We start from the raw sequence: 9336 nt of genomic DNA on the forward strand, positions 1-9336 counted from the left end.
GGCAAGGGTACTGGAGTGGGGTGCCATTTCCTTCTCCAGGAGATCTTCCCAACCCAGGGACTGAACCCAGGTCTCCCGCATTGCGGGCAGATGCTTTACCATAAATGCTCAGCTGGAAGAAGCACAAGCTGGAATCAAGATTGCTGGGAGAAATAGCAATAACCTCAGATATGCAGATGACACCACCCTTATGGCAGAAAGTGAAGAGGAACTCGAAAGCTTCTTGAAAGAGGAGAGTGAAAAAGTTGGCTTAAAGCTCAACATTCAGAAAATGAAGATCATGGCATCTGGTTCCATCACTTCATGGGAAATAGATGGGAAACAGTGGAAACAGTGTCAGACTTTATTTTTGGGGCTCCAAAATCACTGCAGATGGAGATTGCAGCCATGAAATTAAAAGACGCTTACTCCTTGAAAGAACAGTTATGACCAACCTAGACAGCATATTCAAAAGCAGAGACATTACTTTGCCAACATAGGTCCATCTAGTCAAGGCTATGGTTTTTCCAGTGGTCATGTATGGATGTGACAGTTGGACTGTGAAGAAGGCTGAGTGCAGAAGAACTGATGCTTTTGAACTGTGGTGGTGGAGAAGACTCTTGAGAGCCCCTTGGACTGCAAGGAGATCCAACCAGTCCATTCTGAAGGAGATCAGCCCTGGGTGTTCATTGGAAGGACTGATGCTAAAGCTGAAGCTCCAGTACTTTGGCCACCTGATGTGAAGAGTTGACTCATTGGAAAAGACTCTGATGCTGGGAGGGATTGGGGGCAGGAGGAGAAGGGGATGACAGGATGAGATGGCTGGATGGCACCATGGACTTGATGGACGTGAGTTTGAGTGAACTCCAGGAGTTGGTGATGGACAGGGAGGCCTGGCATGCTGCAATGCATGGGGTCGCAAAGGGTCAGACATGACTCAGAGACTAAACACTGAACTGAACCCTATGAAGGCAAATCCTTAGACAGTGTTTGTTAGGGTCATAATTGTATACAGATTGATACATCATAAAGAACTGCCATTATTTTTTCTGTCTTCATATTAGAAATACCTTAATATTTCAGATCAAGAAATTGGAAATTGATAATTCTACATGATTTATTCAAATAATCATAAGGAGTACTTTCATTTTTAATATTTCTCCAACTTTACATTTAAAAATTGTACCCCAGGCTGATCTCAGCTTCCGCAGTCCGTCATGTATCTTACTATATTATCTTGTGTAATTTAAAAAAAAAAAAACCTTTTATAACCATTTGATACATTTTAATGTCAGAGAGGCAGGTGTAGCATTCATGATAAGATTTATTCAAAAATTTATGATTGTGTTTCTCTTGTTTTTGTTGTTCAGTCACTAAGTCCTGACTGTTTGCAACCCCGTGGACTATAGCATGGCAGGCTCCTCTGTTCTGCATTATCTCCCAGAGTTTGTTCAAATTCATCTCCATTAGGTCAGTGATGGTATTTAGTCATCTTATCCTCTATAGTCCCCTTCTCCTTTTGCCTTCAATCTTTTCCAGCGTCAGAATTTCTCCCAATGAGTTGGCTCTTTGCATCAGGTGGCCAAAGTACTGGAGCTTCAGCTTCAGCATCAGTCCTTCCAGTGAATATTCTGGGCTGATTTCCTTTAGGATTGACTGGTTGGAACTTCTTGCAGTCCAAGGGACTCTCAAGAGTCTTTTCCAACACCACAGTACAAAAGCATTAATTCTTCAGCACTCAGCCTTCTTTACGATACAACTCTCACATCCATACATGACTACCAGAAAAACCATAGCTTTGACTATATGGACCTTTGTCAGAAAAGTGATGTCTCTGCTTTTTAATACACTGTCTAGGTTTGTCAGCTCAATGAAACATATAGTACAAGGCCACCCAAGATGGTCATGGTGGAGAGTTCTGATAAAACATGGTCCACTGGAGAAAGGAACGGCAAACCACTTCAGCCTTCTTGCCTTGAGAACCCCATGAGAAGTATGAAAAGGAAAAAAGATATGACACTGAAAGATGAACTCCCCAGGTTGGTAGGAGAAGAGTGGAGAAATAGTTCCAGAAGGAATAAAGAGGCTGAGCCAAAGCAGAAACAAGGCCCATTTGTGGACATGTCTGACTGTGAAAGTAAAGTCCAGTGCTGTAGGAACGATATTGAATAGTAACCTGGAATGTTAGGTCCACGAATCAAGGTAAATTGGAAGTGGTCAAACAGGATATGGCAAGAGTGAGCATCGACATTTTAGGAATCAGTGAACTAAAATGGACTGGAATAGGTGAATTTAATAATTCAGATGACCATTATATCACTATTGTAGGCAAGAATCCTTCAGAGGAGATGGAGTAGTCCTCATAGTTAACAAAAGAATCCAAAATGTAGTAAGTACTTGGGTGCAGTCTCAAAAATGACAGAATGATCTCTGTTTGTTTCCAAGGCAAACCATTCAATATCACAATAATCCAAGTCTATATCCCAACTACTTCTTCTGCCAAAGAAGCTGAAGTTGAACAGTTCTATGAAGACCTACAAGACCTTCTAGAACTAACACCAAAAGAAGATGTCCTTTTTATCATAGGGGATTGGAATGCAAAAATAGGAAGTCAAGAAATACCTGGAGTAACAAGTAAGTTTGGCCTTGGAGTACAAAAATGAAGCAGGGCAAAGGCTAACAGGGTTTTGCCAAGAGAATGCACTGATCATAGCAAGCATCCTCTTCCAACAACACAAGAGATGACTCTACACATGAACATCACCAGATGGTCAACACTGAAATCAGAATGATTATATTCTTTGCAGCCAAAGATGGAGAAGCTTTATACAGCCAGCACAAACAAGACCAGGAGCTGACTATGGCTCAGATCATGAACGCCTTATTGTAAAATTCAGACTTAAGTTGAAGAAAGTAGGGAAAAACACTAGATCATTCAGGTATGACCTAAATCAAATCCCTTATGGTTATATAGTGGAAGTGACAAATGGATTCAAAAGATTAGATTTGATAGACAGAGTGCCGGAAGAACTATGGACGGAGGTTCATAACATTGTACAGGAGGCAGTGATCAAAACCATCCCCAAGAAAAAGAAATGCAAAAAGGCAAAATGGCTGTCTGAAGAGGCCCTACAAATAGCTGAGAAAAGAAGAGAAGTGAAAGACAAAGGAGAAAAGGAAAGATACACCCGTTTGAATGCAGAGTTCCAAAAAATAGCAAGGAGAAATAAGAAAGCCTTCATAAGTGAACAATGCCAAGAAATAGAGGAAAACAACAGAATGGGAAAGACTAGAGATCTCTTCAAGAAAATTAGAGACACCAAGGGAACATTTCATGCAAATATGGGCACAATAAAGGACAGAATCAGTATGGACCTAACAGAAGCAGAAGATATTAAGAAGAAGTGGCAAGAATACACAGAACTATACCAAAAAATCTTAATGACCTAGATAACTATGATGGTGTGGTCATTCACCTAGAGCCAAACATTCTGGAATGTGAAGTCAAGAGGGCCTTAGGAACAAAGCTAGTGGAGGTGATGGAGCTGAGCTATTTCAAATCCTAAAAGATGATGCTGTTACAGTGCTGCACTCAATATGCCAGCAAATTTGGAAATCTCAGCAGTGGCCAGAGGACTGGAAAAGGTCAGTTTTCATTCTAATTCCAAAGAAAGGCAATGCCAAAGACTGTGCAAACTACTGCAGAGTTGCACTCATTTCACATGTTAGCAAAGTAATGCTCAAAATTCTCCAAGCTAGGCTTCAACAGTATGTGAATGGATAACTTCCAGATGTTCAAGCTGGATTTAGGAAAGGCAGAGGAAAGTGAAAAGTGAAGTGAAAGTGAAAGTCCTGTCTGACTCTTGCAACCTTATGGACTATATAGTCCATGGAATTCCCCATGCTAGAATACTGAAGTGGGTAGCCTTTCCCTTCTCCAGGGAATCTTCGCAACCTATGGATCAAACCCAGGTCTCCCACATTGCAGATGGATTCTTTACCAGCTGAGCCACAAGGGAAGCCCAAGAATACTGGCGTGGGTAACCTGTCCCTTCTTCAGTGGATCTTCATGACCCAGGAATCAAACTGGGGTCTCCTGCATTACAAAGATCAATATGAGATCAAATCGCCAACATCCCATTGGATCATAGAAAAAACAAGAAAATTCCAGAAAAATATCTGTTTTTTCATTGAGTATGCTAAAGCCTTTGATTGCATGGATCCCAGTGAACTGTGGGAAATGCTTAAAGAAATGGGAATACCAGACAACCTTACCTGCCTCCTGAGAAAGTTGTATGCAGAAAAAGAAGTAACAGTTAGAGCTGGACATGGAACAATGGACTGGTTCAAAATTGGAAAAGTATACGTCAAGGCTGTATATTGTCACCCTGCTTATTTAACTTATATGCAGAGTACATCAGGTAAAATGTCAGGCTAGATGAATTACTAGCTGGAATCAAGATTGCTGAGAGAAATATCAACAGCCTCAGGTATACAGATGATACCACTTTAATGGCAGAGAGTGAAGAGGAACTAAAGAGCCTCTTGATGAAAGTGAAAGGGTGAGTGAAAAAGCTGGCTTAAAATTCAACATTCAGAAAACTAAGATCATGGCATCTGGTCCTATCACTTCATGGGAAGTAGATGAGGAAAATGTGGAAAGTGTCAGATTTAATTTTCTTGGGCTCCAAAACCAATGTGGATGGTGATCACAGCCATGAAATTTAAAGATACTTGCTCCTTGGAAGAACAGCTATGTCAGACCTAGACAATGTTTTAAAAAGCAGAGACATTACTTTGCTGACAAAGGTCCACATAGTCAAAGCTATGGTTTTTCCAGTAGTCATGTATGGATGTGAGAGCTGGACCATAAAGAAAACTGAGCACCAAAGAATTGATGCTTTTGCACTGTGGTGTTGGAGAAGACTCTTAAGAGTCCATTGGACTACAAGGAACTCAAACCAGTTAATCCTAAAGGAAATCAACCCTGAATATCATTGGAAGGATTGATGCTGAAGCTGAAGCTCCAATACTTTGGCCACCCGATGTGTAGAGCTGATTCATTAGAAAAGACTCTGATGCTGGGAAAGATTGAAGGCCAGAGAAGAAGGGAATGACAGAGAACGAGATGGTTGGAGGGCATCACCAACCAGTGGACATGAAGTTGATCAAGCTCTGGGAGATGGTGGAGGACAATGTTGCCTGGCATGCTGCAGCCCATGGGTTGCAGAGTCAGATACGTCTGAGCAACTGAACAACAACAACAAGGTTTGTCATAGGTTTCCTTCCAGGGAACAAGCATCTCAGTTTTACGGCTGCAGTCATGGTCTACAGTGATTTTGGAGCCCAAGTAATTAAAATCTGTCACTGATTCCACATTTTCCCCGTTTTATTTGTCATGAAGTGGTGGCACCAGGGAGACTTATTGCTACCTAAACAAAAGGAAACAAATTTTGAAATTTTAAATAGCAAACAGTAGGTTGAAGCAGGTATAGGTTTCCCCCCCCCCCCCAAGTAAGAAATTCCTGTTGCTGGCCAGGCTCTGCTACAGATATTCAGACTTACCATAGAGGCTCTTGCAATAGGGTGCCAAAAATCTGATGGGAAAGAGAAAGTGAAATTTATGCTCAACATTCCCAAAGATGCCTCATCATCCAGGATTCTGGACAATTGCTTCATTTCATTACTCATATCTCCTTAATATTTGTTAATAAATAATTTTGCATGATATTAGCTCTGTCATTCAGTGTTTGGCAAAAGACTTTCAAAATACCACTGTCTATAGGAAGCTCACACTTGCTTCAAAACAACAAGAGTCAACTATTTAAAAAAAAAAAATAAATGAAAGTTAAAAAGTAAAAGGAACTGATCTCTCAAGATTAACTCTTGACCTTTCCGATGCTACTTCTATGGCAGATGTTCCTCCACGCTGTGAAGGTCACTGGTGTTCATTATGAGAACTCGACAGTGCATATGGGCCAGCGGCAGAATTCGTTGATGCATCAGGAGATGAATGACTTGCTGAACAGGACTCCATTGACGTAGAAAGGGCTGTGAAAAGTCTCATGCTGGGATGCTCAAGAGGGACGCCAAACAGCAGATAAAACTAGACAGGCGAGGAGACGGGGCAAAAAGTCAGGGATTTCTGAGGGTACAGCATGGGTGGGGCAGGCATGCGGTGCAGGTTTTCATTAGGATTGCTGGTGGAGTTTAGTGGCCTGGTGAACTTTTGTGCTGGTTTATTTATTGAGAGGAAAATGTTGAGTTTAAGGGGTGACTCTGAGACTTCAAATTTTTTGAGAAACTAGTCATGGAACATTCAGAATATGGATGTTTAGCCAAGGTATAGCATTTATTTATTGAGATAGCCACCTTTATATCATAGTCATTTCCCTCTTTCCCTGTAGAACCTTTCAGTTGCTTCCTAAATTCTAAACTCACAAGATCTGACCATCAATCTATTTGAGCTAATGAAGCTCAGTCTAGGACAAAGAGCAGCAGACAGAAAGTCAGAAGTCACGGATGCTGACTTTGGTTCTGTTTGTAATTCAGTGTACCCTAATCGACAGCACTTAACATCTTTGGGCCACAGAGTTCTCATAAGGGCTTCCATGACCCTTCCCGGTTCTACTATTTCTGCTAGTTTCTGTGGTTCTATTTTACCAATTTCATCTGTCAATAAAATAAAAAGCAAAATTTACCTGCTGGTATTGTTATACTCTGCTAGTTACATTTTCTGAATATTTGATTGTTAATGTACTGGAAGAAGGAAAATTGTAGAAGATTTCTTGTTTAAAGTCATTTGAATATCATTACTAAATCTACAGTTGTTATCAAAGCAAAACATGACCCTAGGCCTTCCTTTTGGAGTCATTCACAAATGAACACATTTTATTTTAATAGAAAACAAGAGCATTTTAATTGCTTAGGCTAGGTACTTTTATTTTGTTTTATGTGTGCAGTCAGAACCAGACCCTTGTGGATAATGTTAAAAGATGGATATTCTTTTCCTGTGCTTTTTTCTTTTTGTGTGTAAATTACAGCAATTGCTTGGGGGATTGGGCATTTGGACAAGCCATAAAATAATCAAAAATTTAATACTGTTTGGTAGCAGCCTAGGACTCTTTGAATTAGTGGTTAGATTAACCATTCACAGGTATAAGCACTTCACTCCTAGCTGGATTTAATAGTTCTGTTCATTGGGGGAATAAATTCTCTTGGTTGGTTTGAGGGCTTAACAAAATAATTTCTTGAATGTAAGGAAGTGACCTCAGCATTCATAACTAGGTTTCCTTTAGTCTAATGTTATTTCTATACTCTGACAAAATAATAATCTGAAAGTGAATTACTTATCATTCATTACTTCAAAAGAACCAAGTCAAGAACCAGTCCAACTTCAAATCATTTAGCTGCATTTGCCAAATTGTCTGTATTTGTGTACGTTTCTAGGCAGTCTTAAGTCTGTTTATACAGTAAAGTCTTCCAGACAGCTGTTAAAAACCAGTCTCAAAAAACTACCTTTAGAAATATCTACAAATACTAGAGCTCATTCAAAAATATACATCTTAGATTTTCTCTTGGTTACTGTTTGGGAGTTTCAAAGGAAATCTCAGATAGGACAGTCTCAGCTCAGTTTTGAATGTAATTAGTTTCTCTCTCTCTCTCGTCTTAATTACTTTCAATCTATTCTGTCACTTGAAGATTTCAAACTCAACTGTTTTATGACTGTGAAATATTGTCACAATTTATGCTAATCAACCTAATTAATTCCCAGGGCAACCTTCCTATGGATTGTGCTAGGGTATATGATAAAGTCACTAGTTCTCAATGGTGAATAGATTGTTTCTTCCAATTTGATGTTTACAACTGTTGCTGTATGATTCATTTTCCTGTATCAGAAAGCTAGTGAGCATATTTCAATGGCTCCAATGTATCTATATTCTTCATCATGCTGCTGTTTACCAAAGTGCAAGTTATCACCTGCTTAACAACCAGGAAAGTATGAGAAACTCAGTAATTAATTCTTATAACTGTCCGTCTGTCCGGACTTCCAACTGCCATGAAAGAAACAACTATTGAGAGTAAGAAAATCCACACCCTGCCTACTCAGATTTCCCAGCTTAAGGTGCTCAAAACAGAGAAATTTGGAAAGAGATGGAAGAGTGAAAGAACCTAATATTCAACATGAAACTCTTTATAGTAAATACTTTTTTTTCCCCAAAAGTGGAATGCAAAGTGTGATTCTGAGCTTTGCCAATTCCTACCATCCTCTAATAAAGGTATCAGATAGACTATGTTCTGTAGGGCTGTACTTAGTCACTCAGTCATGTCCAATTCTTTGCAACCCAATGGACTATAGCCCGCCAGGCTCCTCTGTCCATGGGAATTTTCCAGGCAAGAATACTGGAGTAGGATGCCATGCCCTTCTCAAGGGCAACTTCTCAACCCAAGTATCAAACCTAGGTCTCCTGCATTGCAAGCAGATTCTTTACTGTCTGAACCACTTTGAATCCAAGAAGCTTGAGCAAATGGGTAGGTTAAATTGCCCCAAGGATATAATAAGCTCTAGGATGTCTACAGAATACCACATGGTGTGGCCAAAATGTCACTGGACTGGATGCCAGGAGACTTGCCTCTGAATCCTGGCTCTGGCATTTAATGAGTATAGACTCTTTAACCTTGTTTGCTCTAGTTTTCTAAGTTGGATATAATATTTACCTCTAACAAACAAAAGCTTAAAAATGTATGGTATAAAGTAGACACTTTCTATTATATTCATCTCCAAAAAGCCTTTCTGCCCCTCCACGTCATAGGGCCTTTCCCTTCTTCGTGCTTAGTAGATTGTCTTATTTGCACATCACCTTTGGGCACAGCATCAGGCACTGCCTGATAGCAATAGCCCTTCATTTTACATGACTATATATCTTCTCTTTCTGAAAATATGTTAATTTCTTTGAGGTCAGGAAATCCATCTTCTCCTTTTTCTGCTCTGTCTACCACCTACCCCACAACAATATCAGGTACAATGTACTGATGAATACTTATTGAACTGAATTTTTTTTCTCATCCTGTACTCCCCTTCCTCCTACTGTTTTTTGAGTATGAGTTTATACATACATTTATAAACAAGATTAAGTTTTAAAATATATGGCATAGCTTTGTCTAATTATAAGTTGAAGATTTATATCTACAATTGTATATGTTATATATGTTACAGACAATTGAGCCTCACTAAACTAAAGCAGCAATAATATATTTGCAATAAAATACATCAAGTGCTTGGAGCAGTAATAATAGCCTATAGGACATCCAATACCAGCAGCACAATTACCACCTTCTCAATAGACTTTTTACTTT

The 9336-nt window shown here is 39.6% G+C and overlaps 1 pseudogene; it reads left to right on the forward strand.

Annotated features, from left to right (window-relative positions):
• The window catches only part of LOC101120212 (bifunctional 3'-phosphoadenosine 5'-phosphosulfate synthase 1-like), a 72634-nt pseudogene extending 66610 nt beyond the window's left edge, over nucleotides 1-6024 (forward strand).
• Nucleotides 6025-9336: the final 3312 nt, after the last annotated feature.

The sequence above is a fragment of the Ovis aries genome, chromosome 1, assembly GCF_016772045.2.
Source record: "Ovis aries strain OAR_USU_Benz2616 breed Rambouillet chromosome 1, ARS-UI_Ramb_v3.0, whole genome shotgun sequence".
NCBI lineage: Eukaryota > Metazoa > Chordata > Mammalia > Artiodactyla > Bovidae > Ovis > Ovis aries.